The following is a 17,244-nucleotide window of genomic DNA, read 5'->3' on the forward strand; positions in this document are numbered from 1 at the left end:
AAGGACGTTTTCTGCCGCTAATTAAATATGTACCGAAATTAGATCCAGTTTAAACGAAAACACTATTGAGTTTCTTAAGAGCTCACTTTATTCGCTCAGGTAGTGCGGATGCTTATTTTTTTGCTTTTAGAATAACTGTATGTTTAATGATTTTTGCTAGAATATTTATTATTGTAATAAAAGTTTGATTTAAAACGTGAATTCAGATAATTACTTTTTTTTCCTTACTTTATTGCACCTAATTGTCATAAAAATTTATTGCGAAAAATGTTTTTTTTTTTTTTTTTGTAATACCGGTATCCCGGTTTCATAAATTAAAAATACCGAAATACCGGTATTAAGATTTTGACCGGTATTGTGTGCCCTACTACCGACCCCTTAGAAATATTACATTCCCTTTCATTCAACAGGCACTACGTACATCTGTATAACCGGGTCTTCAGTTTTTTTGCCACATTTATGTACGGAGAGGAATCTTAAAAGTTCCCAACCTTATGTTAAGTGAACTCAGTGTACTAGGGTAGAATATTAACTTTATCGTAACATTTCAATAAATATTTTAATCATAATGCTAACGCCGGGTATAAGAGTGTTTTTATTTCACGATACAGTATTTCAAGATGAATAATCGCTTCCCATCCCTCTTTCAACTAACAGTGAAAACTGCTGAAAGAGAACTATGGATTGCTTTTAAGGATATTATTAATTATTTTAGGATATATAGCAAGGACTGAATCATCAACATATTGTCAACAGCATACTCAATAATCTTCAGCTGGGATCGACGCCATGCAGTACAGCTGTCGACTGGATTCTCCTGAAAGTGGTCAGTTTTTGCAAGAAATTTGACTTTTTGTTTAATTAACATTCTAAATATATTTAACCGCTCTAATCACGTACATTTGGGCCTAAAAGTTTGGAATCACAGCGATTGATAACAGTTTTCGTTATTTTTTTTCGAAATTAGTTAAGACAGTGTAAGGTTTAATAAAAAAAACACATTAAAAATATATTAAGATTTTTTTATTAAGCATTTAAAAATTTACAGCAAAAAATATTGAAATGTACTATACTAATTTTTCAAGTATAATGATTTTTCATCACAATATCCTCCACAAGATTTTATCATTGCCTTACACAGACGTGGCATTTTGGCAATAATTAATTTTGTAATAGTGTCTTGACTAATGTTATTTATTCCAAGCGATCTGCAAGGTAACCATAAATTTAGTAAAGATGGGAAGATTTGACGGTTTGAATGATTCCATGAAAGCTCTATTGGGTTTAAGTCAGGCAACTGGGGTGGCCACACCATAATTTACAATTCTTGGACATAATGCAATATCCATAGGATATTGCATTATGTCCAAGAATGTTTTTATAGCCTTCTTTTCTTAAAATTCCTTCAAGTCTGACGATGTCACCCACTTCAGAAAAACAGTAGCAGCGCCAGATCATGATGGAATCACCATTGCTTCACTGTAGGCACTAAACAATGTGCTACCATTTTTTCCTTTAGTTGATCGTGTCACATAAACTCTATGCTCAGATCCAAATTTTAATTGATACTCTTCAGTTGTCCAATGTTGATGGTTAAGCTAACCGTGTCTTTCTTTTTTTTTTTTCCCGGTTTTAATAAGGGTTTTCTGACCGCTACACGACCATGAAGTCTTGCTTGTTTAAGGCGAATTTTTCAGCGGATGTAGGTAAACTCAACTCGGATTTCAGGTGCAGTTAGTCGCCGATTGCGTTTAGAAATTAGCGTTATGGTCTTATCATGTGCTTCCGTTGTTACGCGTGGTAGTCCTGATCGCGTTTGTCCTTTAAACAACCAGTCTCCTTCAATCGTCGATGGTAGTTTGTACTCCTTTAAATGAAACACCTAGTTTTTTTGCCAATATTGCTCATGGAATAACTTTCTTTATACAGAGTTATAATAGCACTTATTTTTTCAACACTCAGTTCCTTATTTCTTGCCATGTTTATCACGAAATGCACACCTTACACCAAACACTCTTTCTGAATGATAGGTGTTCAATTTTATAAGTTACTGCTCTTACTCCTCAATTTATATTATTGCAAAACACTCTAGAATCATCTAAAATCATCTTTTAAATAAATAATTAAAATAAAGTACCAAAACAGATATAAAATAAAAGTGTTAAAATCAATAAAATAGAAGTTTTCGATGCGAGGTGTCCTGAAGTACACGACACAATACAACAATATACATTGTTGTTGTGTGTCATATGTAAGGCGACCCTTAAACGTTACTTCATCTCTGCCTTATATATACATTCAAATTATTATATTAGAGCCACCGGTCATTTCTTACATATACCCATTTATGTAATGTGCCTGTAAATTGCGTGTGTTCTCCGGTCGATTTGCCTGTTTTGCTGGATGAAAAACCCCAGTTTCTGGGGGCTGACCTTGCTACTACACTTGAGATCGACTAACTCAGCCACTGAGTTTAAAAAGGCCCACTAAAGTTCCTTGCGTCATCGACGGGATTCGAATCCGGCCCGTTCCACCCGGTATGGGGAGAACGGTGCCGATACCACTGTGCTACACGTGCAGACTTATACTGTATATACATTAGCTAAAATAACAGAAGACAACTGGGCATGATCGTAAATCACATTACGATTCATAGTACTCTTACAGCTGACTATATGGAATTCCTCAAACCATGAGTGCTGTTGGTAATCAGGTGAATAGTTGACGGTTTCAATGTTCTGTCGGGGATCATGGTTATGCTACTGTACCCAATAATGTTCAACATCACAGTGTTCAAAGTTACCGGTGCGGAGAGCCACCAGTAGTAATGGAGTGGGGTATGAACCGAATGCTTCTCAGTATATGCGTTTGAGTTGACCTTGGTCTGAGAGAGGGGGGGGGGGTGGAAAAAAGTCTATTTTTCTGTCGTTGTTTTTACTTTTTCTCGATAGATGGTGTTAGTGGTATTTTCAGACTAATTTAATTTATTTTTAATTTTTACCTTGGAGCTGGGCTTCATCGGGGGTTGTTGTGTTCGGCGGGTGTTGGTGTTTTCTCACGGCTGTGCGGGTCCCCTTTTACTTTCGGGTAGATGTAGTCTTTGAATGTATCGGTTGTGACGTCAAAGTGAATTTTTGGGAATAATTTTAACGTTATGTGGCAATTCATTGTGGGTCTTAATCAGAAATACGTAGTTTATTTTGGAGAGGTTATGCTGTGGAGGGAGGGTTGCCCGCCGCCGCCCACTGTCACTCCACGTCTGCGCCACAGGCGCGCCATCTTGTTTGTTTGCAAGATGAAAAACTTTTTTCTTTTTTTATCTGAAAGATAAAAATTCCTTGCTGTTTCCATCCATGTTGTTGAGATCTGAAAATAAAATTTTATGCAGCTTAATATTCTTAAAGTTTTTCTTGCTACAGTTCCACCTATTCTTGAAAAGCTGAAAAATTAAAACTGTGTTTTTCAAGTGCCAGTGAATATTTTCTTGACAAAGTACCTCTCTGGCGAAAGTGAAACTGTTTGTATCTTTGAAACTTAATCCAAACAATTAAAAAAATGTTCGTAGATGACATGTACAAAATCCTTACCTCTGGAGCCCTAATGTTCCTCTAGTGCAGTGGTTTTCAACCAGTGTGCCGCAACAACGTTCTCGGGGTGCCGCGTAATTTGGGTTTAAATTACTTAAAGTTATTATTATTATTTTGAAATTTATATATTTATTTCATTATAAAAAGGGTACAATATAAAGGGTACGGTACAATATCCATTGTACCGTATATTTTTAATTTTGTGGTAATCTATAATTAATCTTTATTTAGTACCTCTATATAAAGAATAAAATTATTATATATAGGTATATATTAAAAGGTCGAAAAACCACTAGATATTTCTTTTGGCCTAGGGGTGCGGTGAAAATATTACTGGGACAATAAGAGCGCCGTGAACCGAGAAAGGTTGGGAACCTCTGCTCTAGTGGTTCCGACGTCCGTTTGTGTTCGTGTTTTGCAAAACTATTTCTGTGACTTCAGTTAGTTTTCCTTAATATTGTAATTTTGCTGTTTTAGTTGTTACCACAAGATGTTAATGTGAAAATTCCCAACGTTAAGTTCGACGTTTTAGCTGTCACAACAGCAATAAAAGTGTTTAAAGGAACTCCCCGACTTACGCAATACTTGATTTACGCAAATTCGACTTTATGAAAAGTTTTGCCGGCTGATGGAAACTGAAAAAAAAAAAAAAAAAAAAAAATATATATATGGAAATGTATTTTGCATCTGTAGGGATAAATGAAGGTACAGTATTGTGAAAATAGCATAATTTGAACCCAATACCATATTGTGTTTTTTTTTTTTTTTTTTGGTAATTCGTTCCAAGGCCTTGGAAGTTAAATTTCGCTATGTTATTAAGCTATTTATCTCTCTAAAAGGTCATATTTATAATGGAAGCACTATCTTTCATCGTTATTATATGTTCCGTTATAAGAATCAGTTTTGAACGCCTTTGTGATATTTTTCTAAAACACATTTCTGCAGGTCACGACCAACAATAAAAACAATTTTCTCTTTCCAGTTTATTGGGCTTTTCTGTTATCGAAATCTATTATAAATGGGTAGTAAAATCGATCTTATTGCATTTGTGATAATCTTGTGGAATTCTGTGGGTTTTTAGGTTGCAGTATTATGGTGAAATGAGTTCCCCTTCACTGAAATCTTCAATCATATAAAAAACAAATTTTCAGAAACTTTTCTTCATTCCTATTTAAGTATTACAATGATGAAGGGAAAGGGACCAACGGAAAGTGCAAGTGCTGGCAGTGCTAGGAAACGAAATAAAATTGATTTATAAATGAAGATGAAAATGATTAAGAAGTACCAAGCAGGACAAAGTGTGTCATCTATTGCAAGGGAATTAGGTCTCGCTGCTTCAACAGTGAATACTGTTTTAAAGGACAGTGCGCGTATAAAAAAACATGTCAAAGGATCAACACACTTAAAATCAACAGTGATCACAAAACAGTGTTCAGGTGCTATATCGAAGATGGGACAGCTATTAATAATATGGATGGAAAATCAGATTCAGAAGCAAGTGCCCCTGAGTCCAATGGCCATTCAAGCAAAAGCAAGAAGTATTGTACGGTGAACTTTAAGCCAAGTTCGTGGCAAGCAACGGGTAGTTTAATAGGTTCAAGCATCGCTCTGGTTTCCAAAACATTAAAGTATGCAGTGAAGTAGCCAGTGCCGATTCTGCAGCTCCAGAGAAATTTTGTGTTGGAAAAAATTATTGACGAAGGCAGCTAGCTATTCAGTGCAGCAAATTTTTAGCATTGACGAGACTGCTCTGTATTGGAAAAAAATGCCGGATCGAACATACATTGCCAAAGAGGAAAAGACAATGTCAGGTTTCAAGGCTTCAAAAGATAGGGCGATGCTCTTGCTTGGGGCTAATGCAGCGGGAAATTACAGATTAATATCACTGCTTCTGTACCATTCTGGAAATCCTCGTGCATTTAAGGGCATCAATAAAGCCACCCTACCCGTGCATTTCCGATCAAACCAGAGAGCATGGATAACAGTATCTCTCTTTGAAGATTGGTTTCAAAGCTGCTTCATTCTTGAGGTTGAAAAATATTGTAAAGACAACGACATTCCTTTCAAGATTTTGCTTCTATTAGATAATGCTCCTGGATATCCTATGGATCTAGATGATTTCAATTCGAACGTGAGAGTCATATTTCTACTGCCAAACATGACTTCACTCATCCAACCTGTGGATCGGGCTGTTATTTCGAATTTAAAAGCATACTATTTATTGCACAACATTTTCTCAGGCATTGTCTGCAGTAGACGGTGAGAAAAATTTTACGTTAAGAGACTTTCGGAAATCTTACAATATTTATCACGCCATCTTTAATATTAATAAGGCCTGGGCGGAAATTACTAAATGGTGTTTAAATGGCACATGGAAGAAAATATGCCCATGGCACGTAAAAGGCTTTGAAGGATTTGAAAAAGACGAATCATATGAAGAGATTACAGATAAGATTGTAAAGGTTGCAGAGCTACTTCAGTTGGAGGTTGTTGCCAAAGACGTGGAGGAGTTAACAGAGGAAGAAGAGACGGAATGACCTAACAAAGAACTTACTGGCTTGCAAGCAGCGATAATGAAAGAAGAAAATGCTGACAAAGCTCAAGATGAACCAAATGGGGAGTCGAGATGCTTCATCACCAGAGAGATGGCAGTAGCATTTCGTGAAATTGCATCGCCAACGGCGAGGTTTGAAAAGATGGATCCTGACAGCGAACGATTCTTAAATGTTAACAGGGGTGAATGATATGTTTGCTTGCTACAATGAAATCTATGATGAAAAGAAAAAAGCCACCGTCCAGTCATCCATTATATTTTCTTTCGTAAGGTTGAGCGGCCGACCCCTTCTAAATTTCCACAGCCGTCAACCTCCGCAGTGGAGTACTTACCAGCTGAAGACATCGATTCTGGCAACGATGCTCGAGAGGTAAAACTTACTAACGTTATGCCTATCTCCTCTCTCTTTTTTTGTGATTTTATAATTTTGAAATTATTTTAAATTGCACGTTTTTGTAATTTTTCCTACGCAAAAAAAAATAAAATTGAATAAATACAATAAATAATTCTATTTACATGTTCGTCGAACATTTCTTTTTTTGATTCAATCAATTCAGCGAGCACAGTTGCAAGTGCTGCACAAGCATGGGGGAAATTCCGACTTACGTAGAGTTCCGCGGAACACAACCCTTACGTTAATCGGGGAGTGGTTGTATTAAATTACATCAAGTGTGCTTGCTTAAATGAGTTTAAGTGAAAATTACCAATGTTAAGGTTCTCATTTTAGGGTATTTTCGACGTTACCTCAAGAATAAAACTGTATATTTTATCATTATGAAGTGCGCTTTTTGACTCGACTTAAATTTCCAAAAACAAACCAAAACACACACGTTATGTTTAACCATTTAGTTTTGTCAAGCAATTAAATTGTGTATGCAAAACCAACATACGCTTCTTAAGCGACCAACAAATAACATTGTTTTTTCTCAAAAACTTAAAATTACCGATATTAACATTAACATTGATATCTGCTTCTTAACTGGTCAGCAAATAACATCAGCAGTTTAGCAATTAAAAAATATATATTACTTTTCTCTCATTTAGCAAATAACTGTTGTTTTTTTTTTTCTTTCTTAGTTTCCAAAGTTTGAAAAAAAAAAAAAAAAAAAAAACCAAGACCAAGTTTATTTGTCAAACTCTTTAAACCCAGTTAGATTGGTTAGCCTCTTTAGTTGTTAATTTTAAAGTTCTTATCCTTAAAAAGGAATACAGATACTAATGAAATTTACAAAAAAGGATAATTTATTATTCATATAAAAATTATTTTCCAAAATAGTAAACAGAATGTAAATTTCACGTTAATGTAGTTACTCACAGTTTTTTTTCTGAGAACACTTTACAAGCTAGCAGTAAGTATCCAAAAATTATTTATATACTTATACAAAAATTAAAAACAGAAAAATTACAATCTTAAGGAAAAATTAACTGGAGTCACTGAGAAATAGTTTTGCGAGAAATGAACACAAACGAACGTCAGAACATTAGAGGAATATTAGGGCTCCAGAAGTAAGGATTTTGTACATGTCATCTACTAACATTTTTTAAATTGTTTAGATTAAGTTTCAAAGATACAAACAGACATTTTTCACTTTCACCAGAGTGGAACTTTGTCAAGAAAATATTCACTGACACTCGAAAAACACACCCAGGTTTAATTTTTCAGCTTTTCAAGAACAGGTGGAACTACGGCAAGAAAAACTTTAAGACTGTTAAGCTGCAGATAATTTAGACTATGTATATAAAGTGCTTAGCATCATAATACACAGCCATTTCTGAATAAACAGAAAATTTTTAAGGTGGCATCGTTTTAGGTTATATCTCATATTGTGAATGCCTTCACAACGAGTTGCCATGATATTGCACTACTTCGAATAAGTAACGCTTCACCTAAGGAGAAGACTAGTGTTACTTATTCTCAGATAGGTACCACCACCTAGACAGCACTGTTTCAGGGCTGTTTATGTATGTATGTGAATATCTACTCGAATATCCACTTGTCCCTATTAGACTTAGAAAAGCAAAAAAGGTAGAGGGAAAGTTATAGTAGGAGTGGAAGAGGAAAAGAAACAGTGTAGAAGAATGAAAGGGACAGTAACTCCTTCAACTCACACCACTCAAAAACTCATAAACTCCTCGAATAGGCAACGCTTCCCCAGTGGAGAAGGCTGTTGTTACCTATTCTTGGAAACTCCGGACATCATCAAGCTCCCCCTAGCGGCACTGTTTCAGGGCTATTTGGCCCTTCGTCAGTGAGTGGGTAGGTACCCAAGTGATGCAATGATGGCAAAAACAGTTATGAAGTATAACTCCACAATATGAGAGATGCCTGATGGTGTATGATGTATTTAGACTAAGGCGCATTTAGGGCTAGAGCCTCAAGCTGCGAACAAATTTAGACTATGTATATAAAGTGCTTAGCATCATAATACACAGCCATTTCTGAATAAACAGAAAATTTTTAAGGTGGCATCGTTTTAGGTTATATCTCATATTGTGAATGCCTTCACAACGAGTTGCCATGATATTGCACTACTTCGAATAAGTAACGCTTCACCTAAGGAGAAGACTAGTGTTACTTATTCTCAGATAGGTACCACCACCCAGACAGCACTGTTTCAGGGCTATTTGGCCCTTCGTCAGTGAGTGGGTAGGTACCCAAGTGATGCAATGATGGCAAAAACAGTTATGAAGTATAACTCCTAAGCACTTTATATACATAGTCTAAATTTGTTCGCAGCTTGAGGCTCTAGCCCTAAATGCGCCTTAGTCTAAATACATCATACACCATCAGGCATCTCTCATATTGTGGAGTTATACTTCATAACTGTTTTTGCCATCATTGCATCACTCGGGTACCTACCCACCCACCGAAGAAGGGCCAAATAGCTCTGAAACGGTTCTGTTTAGAGGCTAGTTTGTGAATTGTTTCGTTCGTTGGGGGTTCTACTCGTTCTGAAGGTTGAGGAAAGCGTCCGATCGTATCAAGAGGTTAGCGGCGGTTCTTTCAGTTTGGGTTACCCCTTTGTGGGGAACCTCCTTTCGGAGGGTAGTAAGTGATTGATCTTCTTTTGTTTTACATTTTGTGAAATTTATTTCTGCCAAGTTAGATATTTTTTTCTCGTTTTGCTGGTGTCAGGCAGGACACGGGATTTTTTCATTTTTCCTTAAGGAACCGAGATTAATTATGGCACAGTTCTTCTTTAGAGAAAGAACAGTGGAGTTTCAGACTAAGAAGGTTTGTCCAATTAGAGAGGTCATGCAAGGAGTGACTCAGGTTGTTTCGGTTCACGAGATAAAAGGATTAACTCCTTTACCGAGGCAGAAATATCAGTTGGTCTTGAAAACTATAGAGGCAAGAGAAAACGTCTTGAAAGGGTTTTCTATTAGAAACGTAATGATCAAACCTGTGCAAATTGGTAATATACGCAAAGTGGTTACTATTGACAGATTTCCGGTAGAAATGTCTAATGGTCCTGTCGAGAGTTTTTTTAACAAGTTTGGTAAGGTGGTTAAGATTCATAGAAAAGAATATGAGGAATGGCCAGGCTTGGAAACAGGTACGGTGCGAATACATATGGACATGAAAACGCCCGTGCCAAACATCATCGATTTGATGGGTCATAGGTTACTAATAAATTACCCAGGAGTTCAAAAAGTTTGTTTGAGGTGTGGAGGTAAAGACCATTTGGGAGCAGACTGCCAAAAATCACGTTGTTTTAATTGTAATGGCACCGGTCATATTACGGCCAACTGCCTTAATAATTGTAAAAAATGCGGAGCTTCCACGCATAAATTCATTCAATGCCCGGAACGCACCTTTGCCGAAAGAGTTGCTGGTGGGGGAGGACAGCAGGAAGCAAGCGAGCCACCAAGAGATATGTCTAACGCTAAGAGTGAGGAAACTATAGGAGCACAGAGGGGTGAGACGCAGATTAAAGAAATCACACCAACGTTTACAATAGAGTACGATATATCGCCAACACACTCGGAAAACGTAGAACTAGTAGAGGATATGGAAGCGGAAAATACAGTACGAAATGTACATAAACGGGGGGAGAAGGAAGAAATATGCGGTAAAACTAAAAGAGCAAAAGGGGGAACAGAGGAAATTCAAGAAGAGACTAAAATAAAACAAATAGAGGGGGAAGATTTATCAATTTTGTCAGGCGGTAAGAAAGATTGCAAAACACTTTCCGGGTCTGATTCGGATTCAGATGGCATACAAACGAGGAAATACGAAGGGATAGAATGGTTAAATGTAGTAGGAAACACAAAAGAATACAGGGAATATAGGCGCAGCTTGGCGGAAATTGTTAAAACTCGAGGAGAACCGAATTTTCTTTGGAATGAAAACGAGGAGGGTCAGGTAGTTAATATTCAGTTCACCTGGGGTGATTTCGTTATTTCTAATATTAAAAACAAAAATGTTGGAGATCTCACTGTGTTACTTACCAGTAACAAATTAAAGTTAAATGCCGAACATAGGAATACTTTAGCAGAAGTTTTAGTAAAGTTCTGCTCATAATGTCAGGAATAACATTTATGTCGTTAAACGTACAGGGTCTGTATGTACGTATGTATGTATGTATGTATTTAACTGTCGAAGGGTGGCACCCGGACATACATCCATCTCCACCAATTTATCATATAACATATTCTCATAATGGCCTGTTAGTGTAAGTGTGTGTACACGTGTGTGTAATGTGTTATAAGTGAAACAGGCTACTCTGTCACCAGGTGATAGTCCATTGGGCAATTACCACCTGGTGCCCATCCCTGGCACGAGGAGCTATGCCTGGATCTATTAGCTCTGGCTGTGCATATTGCACCTAAATCCTGCACCCACCAGTAAGGGTGCAAGACTGGTGGGTGCCAGCAGTCCCGCTCCTGGGGTGCCCACACCCAAAAGCCAGCAAAAAAAAAAAAAAAAAAAATGCACCAACTAGGAGAATACATCTTACTAGTGAGTGCAACAATCCCGCCTCATGGTCATTCCACAAGGCCAGCCAAAAAAAAAAAAAAAAAAAAAAAAAAAAAAAAATTTTTTTTTTTTTTTTTTTTTTTCCTCTCCCCGCCTCCAAGACAGAATGCCTATCTATCCAGAGGAGGGGGAAAAAAAAAAAAAAAAAAAGGTCTTTAGTCAGTATTAGTAACAACATGTATACTCCTCCTTTTATTAAATGTCAACCTGCAAAACCGTTGAAATTCTACAAAATTCCTTTCATTAGACAGCCAAATTAATTCAGAACCCCTAATAAAATTAGGTACCAAATTAAATAAGTCTAATCTAAATTCATCATACAAATTGCATTCATATAAGATATGATCCCATGTTTCCAACCTTCCACAAACACAGTAAGGATCTTCCACTAAACTAAACTGATGCAACTTACTTTTTAAGGAACCATGCCCCGTAATCAAATATGAGCATTCCATACTTGGATAAAACCAGCGATGCAATTTGTTATTAAAATTAAATTCAACACTAGGTATAAATAAATAAGTTACTCTACCAGTACTACTGGAATCCCAACGGTCCTGCCATAATTTAATTAATTTCACCAAAATTTCTTTCTTCTGTTTGCTGACTGCAGAAGAAACTTCATTAGTAATCCCCAGAAATGTAATTTGTATTCCTTTTCTTATAAAATAACAAAAAGCTCTATACACAACTGTTAAATCCAAAGGCAATACCCCCGCAATCACCTGTAGAGCATTAGTCGAAACAGTCTTACAAACACGCAAAATAGTTAACAACATTATTCTTTGTATTGATAATAGTTTTTGTTTAAATTTTACATTGACATTACGAACATACCAAATTGATGCAGCATACGACACAATCGGAATAAAAATAGCTTTATAATATAGATACAAAATGCGTTTACCTAATCCCCAATCTTTTCTGGTAACCCTAACTATAGAAGCAGTGTAATTTTTTATTTTCCTACTTAAGTAATTCAAATGTTGGAAAAATAATAACTTGTCATCCAAGATAACCCCTAAATATTTTACCTGGGAAACAAGAGGAATTTGTTTACTGTTTACTAATAATCGAGGTGGTCTGTTGTAGTCTAATTTTCCTTTTAACAACATCATGACAGTTTTAGAAGATGAAATTTTTAGTTTATTTAATGTAGCCCAATCAGTCAAATCCTGAACAATAACCTCCATTCTACTTTCTAATACTGCTCTAGATCTTCCTGTCACGCACAAAACCAAATCATCAGCATAAGCCACCTTATAACAATTAGGGACTGTTCTACTTAACCACTGGTTTAAGACCAGATTCCATAAAATAGGACCCAACACAGATCCTGGTGGACAACGCGATCAATAATTCTATTAAAAGTTAAATGTTGGGATCTTATAATAATCTGTCTATCCATTAAATAACTTTTAATAATTTGGTATAACAAATTGGGACAATTTAATTCTCTTAATGAAAAAAGCACACTTTGATACCATACAGTATCAAATGCTCCTTCAAAATCTATGAATAATGCTAACACATATTTCTCACCAGAATTTACACTAAAATTAATCAAATCGCGTAGGGCATCCTCTGTTGAACTATTTCTCTTAAAACCATATTGATATTTAAAATGAAGATTTTGTTCGTTGAACAATTTCTCTAGCCTTAACAACAATAATCTTTCCAATATTTTGCCCAAATTTGCTAACAAAGAAATGGGTCTATAACCCCTAGGATCAGTCAACAATTTGCCAGGTTTTTGTAATAATTTTAACAGAGCAATTTTCCAAAATCCTGGTAAAACTCCTTTCAATAAACACTTATTATACATATTAACCATTATTTCTGGACACAAATCAACAAACTTTTTAACACAATTATTTTCAATCAAGTCTAAACCTGGTGTTTTATTATCCCCAACCTTAGAACATACAAATTTCACTTCATCAATATTAAACAATTCCATCTCAGATGATCCAGTGTATTGTTCATTCCCCTGTCTAATTTGTTGCTGCTGTACACTATCTTCCCCACAATTGTCATTCAAAAATAAAGTGCTAGTAATAGTAGCAATTGTAGAATACCAATCAGTAGACTCAGTATCATTTGAATACACAGTATTAATTAAATTATTAACATTCAACTTGTTTCTAGTTAACTTAAACAACAATCCCCATGGCTCACTATTTCCAGTAGTACAAACCAATTCTTTCCATGCATTAAATTTGTGTTCAGAGATTGCCTTATGGTATTCTCTCCTCTTAATTTTATACATTTCTTTATACCTTAGTGCTTCATTATTACTTCTACTCCTAACCCTCTGAAAAAGCTTCCACATTCTAAACACTTCCCTCCTTAATTCTGATAGCTCCAAAGACCACCAAGGTACTTTATGACCTCTCTGTTTTCTTCTCTTAGCAGCCAAATTTAAAGCATTAAAAATAGAGGATTGAACAAAAAATGCATATTCAGAAGCAGTTAATGAATTTAAATTTTCCCTAGTATAAATTGAAAAACTATCCAACACAGCACCTTTAAATTTATCCCACTTAATATTTTTATAATTAAATCTCAAAGTATCATCTGTTGACATATCTGTATTGCTAATTTCAGATAAATTTATAATTATTACAATAGCTCTGTGATCACTGTTAGTCATATTTGTAACAACATCCCAAGAACTGACTCTTCTATTTAATTGATTATTTACTAAGGTGATATCAATATTGGAAACACCATGAATGTTATCAAAAGTATATGGTTTAAAAGGTTCATTCAAAACACTTAAATTATGACATAAAATGAATTCCTCTAATTGAACACCTCTATAATCAACCATATCACTATACCACAAATGTGATTTTGCATTAGCATCCATTGCTAATATAAGATTACTAGAAGCTACAAAATTCATTACATTAAGTATTGCACTGAAATATCAATATTAAATGAAGGTGGACAGTATAGAGATACTAAATAAAATGATATCACATTAGTTGAAACATGAATACAAGTAGCATGTTCAGAGCAAAGACTAGATATAACAGTGATATTAAAACTCTTATTAAAAACTACAATAGCAGTTTTAGGTTTAACTACAGTAGTGTGTATAACATGAGCAGTTATTGGAAATCCAGTGACCTTACAAGAGTTTGCAAATGTACCTACATAAGGTTCTTGAAGACACAGAATATCATAACCTCCTTCAATCATACCAACTTTAATTTCATCCATGATATTTCTTGATTTTTGCCCATTCAATTGAACAATTCTTAAATAATTTACTCTATGATCATACGTACTAGCATTATTCATCATAATTAATTCGCATACTTGCAATTTCCAATGCCCTGATATATTCAGGGCAATTAACATCTCTTATAGAATGATCATGAATCCTTCCCTTCCTTTTACAATTAACACATTTTGGAGTACCATCCTTATCTTGACAATCACTATATTTATGCCCCCCCTGGGCACAATGCCCACAAGACACAGTCCTATGTGTACAGTTACCAGCTGAATGTCCGAATCCCAAACATTTAAAGCATTTGGATATTATTACAAACTTTCTGAATTTAAAAGAAGCAAACCCAATGTATAACCTATCACAAGCTAAGATACACCTGTATAATTTTGGATTCATACTTATAACCCAATTATTATACCTGGCTTTAGATCCAGTACAAAATTTAAATAATACACCCTCTTTAACTTCCAATTCAGTAAAACCAAAATCCTTAAAGTTCTTATAAAACAAGTCCTCAAAAAATTCCTCCTTTTCCACATCCTTTGGCACATCATATACTAAAATTGAAGGGTCTGAAAGTTTAATGTTGTCTAGTTTTAAACCTTTATTTACTAACTGTTCAGAATTGATAATTTTATTCAAATCCTCCCTTTTAACTGTTTCAATCAGCACTCCCTTATTTCTTATCATTTTTAAATTTCTAATTTTAATGTCCTTAAAGCCTTCTTTCAGGGATTGAGCCACAACATCCTTCACCTCTTGACTGGAAGTAAATTGAGTATTGTCTTCTGCTCGCAATATAAGAGTATTGCCCTGTTTTTGCTGAATGTTTTTAGGTTGATGCCAATGACTTCCATCTGACACACCTTCATGATCCTCTAAAACAACTTGAGCACCCAATTGCCCCTTTACAACACCTGATTTCAATTTATCTGCATAAGAAACTGCCTGTTGTTCTCCAATTGTTGACAGCTTGGACTGATCTCTAATAAGATCATCGAATAGATTGGCTCTTAATTGTAGCTCATCAATCCTAGCCTTCAAACGCTCATTATCAATGAGCAAGGCTGTAGTAATTATCTCCATGTCAACCCATTTATCTAGTATAAAATTTGATGCTGTCTTTATAACCTTGTTGGCTTCGCTCGTAGTGTAATCAACCACAATCTTCTTTAACTTTGTAATCAGCTCATATACTGTATTTACATCCCCATATCTGCATCTTTGCTCATATATATTGTTGACTATTATGTTGCTCTCTCTTAATTAGAGAATTAAGCCTTAATTAAAGGAGGCGCTTATTTGGGGCCTAAAGCAGAGACAATTCCTATATATTACAAAAAAATTCGGGATATGTGCACACAGTTCAGAGAGAAAGGTATAGATCCTTTTAAGGGTGGTTTAAAACATCTCTACTGAGCACTGTTTAACTCGGGAAATCCAGAAAAACCAAATTTAGGAAACCTTAATGCACAGTTGTTTTTTAAAAATCTAAAAATTGGCGGAAATTACCCATCACGTATTGATTTTTCGTGGAGGGTTGGTTATGGAAATATACCGGTGAACGATATCACGTATAGATTTAGTCAGACAGGCAACAGATTATGCGAATTTTGTACCGAAAATGAAACAGTGTACCATTTATTTTATTACTGTCGATTCGCGCAGGAAGTTTGGAAGAGAATTTGTCGATTTCTAAGGATAAGACAGTTCACGTTGGAGGAGGTAATTTACTTGCAACTCGATCATCTCTTGGGCAAGAAAAAAATGTTCACCATATTTTTAATTACAGAGACAAAATATCATGTGTGGAAGCTCCGAAAACGGAAAAGGTTCGGGACCTTCAGGGGATCTCTTTGGGACTTGAAACAAACAATGTCTGCTTCCATGCAAAGGTTTTTACAATTGGAAAAATGGCGTTTAGGGTCTGATAAGTTTCTGAAAAGGTGGGGAGAGCCACCTCTTTTGTGTAGTTTGGTTGGAGATGAGGTTCATCTAAAGTACTGGTTCTAGTTATTTGGAGGAAAAAAAAAAAAAAAAGCAGCACCTGGGTTTCTTTTTCGTTAATTACAAAATTCAGTTTTCTCGATTAAATCCAGACGTCTTAGGTTCTTATCAAAACAGTTCCATGATATAGGTTTGAATTTTATAACTCAATTTGTTTGGTTAAATAGCTCTGGGTTTTTCATCTTTAATTTACAATAGTTTTGAGACGATCGTCTAGGTTTAGATTTTATGATTTAGATTTGAATGATATAATTCATTGGTCTGGTTTACTAGATCTGGTCCAATGGGTTTTTTTTCACATCAAATTCAAAATAGCCCTGAAACAGTGCTGTCTGGGTGGTGGTACCTATCTGAGAATAAGTAACACTAGTCTTCTCCTTAGGTGAAGCGTTACTTATTCGAAGTAGTGCAATATCATGGCAACTCGTTGTGAAGGCATTCACAATATGAGATATAACCTAAAACGATGCCACCTTAAAAATTTTCTGTTTATTCAGAAATGGCTGTGTATTATGATGCTAAGCACTTTATATACATAGTCTAAATTTGTTCGCAGCTTGAGGCTCTAGCCCTAAATGCGCCTTAGTCTAAATACATCATACACCATCAGGCATCTCTCATATTGTGGAGTTATACTTCATAACTGTTTTTGCCATCATTGCATCACTCGGGTACCTACCCACCCACCGAAGAAGGGCCAAATAGCTCTGAAACGGTGCCGCTAGGGGGAGCTTGATGATGTCCGGAGTTTCCAAGAATAGGTAACAACAGCCTTCTCCACTGGGGAAGCGTTGCCTATTCGAGGAGTTTATGAGTTTTTGAGTGGTGTGAGTTTGGAGGAGTTATTGTCCCTTTCATTCTTCTACACCGT

General features: G+C 35.6%; 1 protein-coding gene across 1 annotated transcript in view; it reads left to right on the top strand.

Moving 5' to 3' along the window:
* The first annotated feature begins 713 nt into the window (after positions 1-713).
* The window catches only part of LOC150085538 (5'-deoxynucleotidase HDDC2), a 173,125-nt gene continuing 156,594 nt past the window's right edge, over positions 714-17,244 (top strand). Inside the window, exon 1 of the mRNA XM_090373324.1 lies at positions 714-826. The gene's annotated coding sequence lies outside the window, so the exon portion shown is untranslated. The remainder of the gene's footprint in view (positions 827-17,244) is intronic.

The sequence above is a fragment of the Mastigoproctus giganteus genome, chromosome 5, assembly GCF_048544385.1.
Source record: "Mastigoproctus giganteus isolate SK-2022 chromosome 5, ASM4854438v1, whole genome shotgun sequence".
Classification (NCBI taxonomy): domain Eukaryota; kingdom Metazoa; phylum Arthropoda; class Arachnida; order Uropygi; family Thelyphonidae; genus Mastigoproctus; species Mastigoproctus giganteus.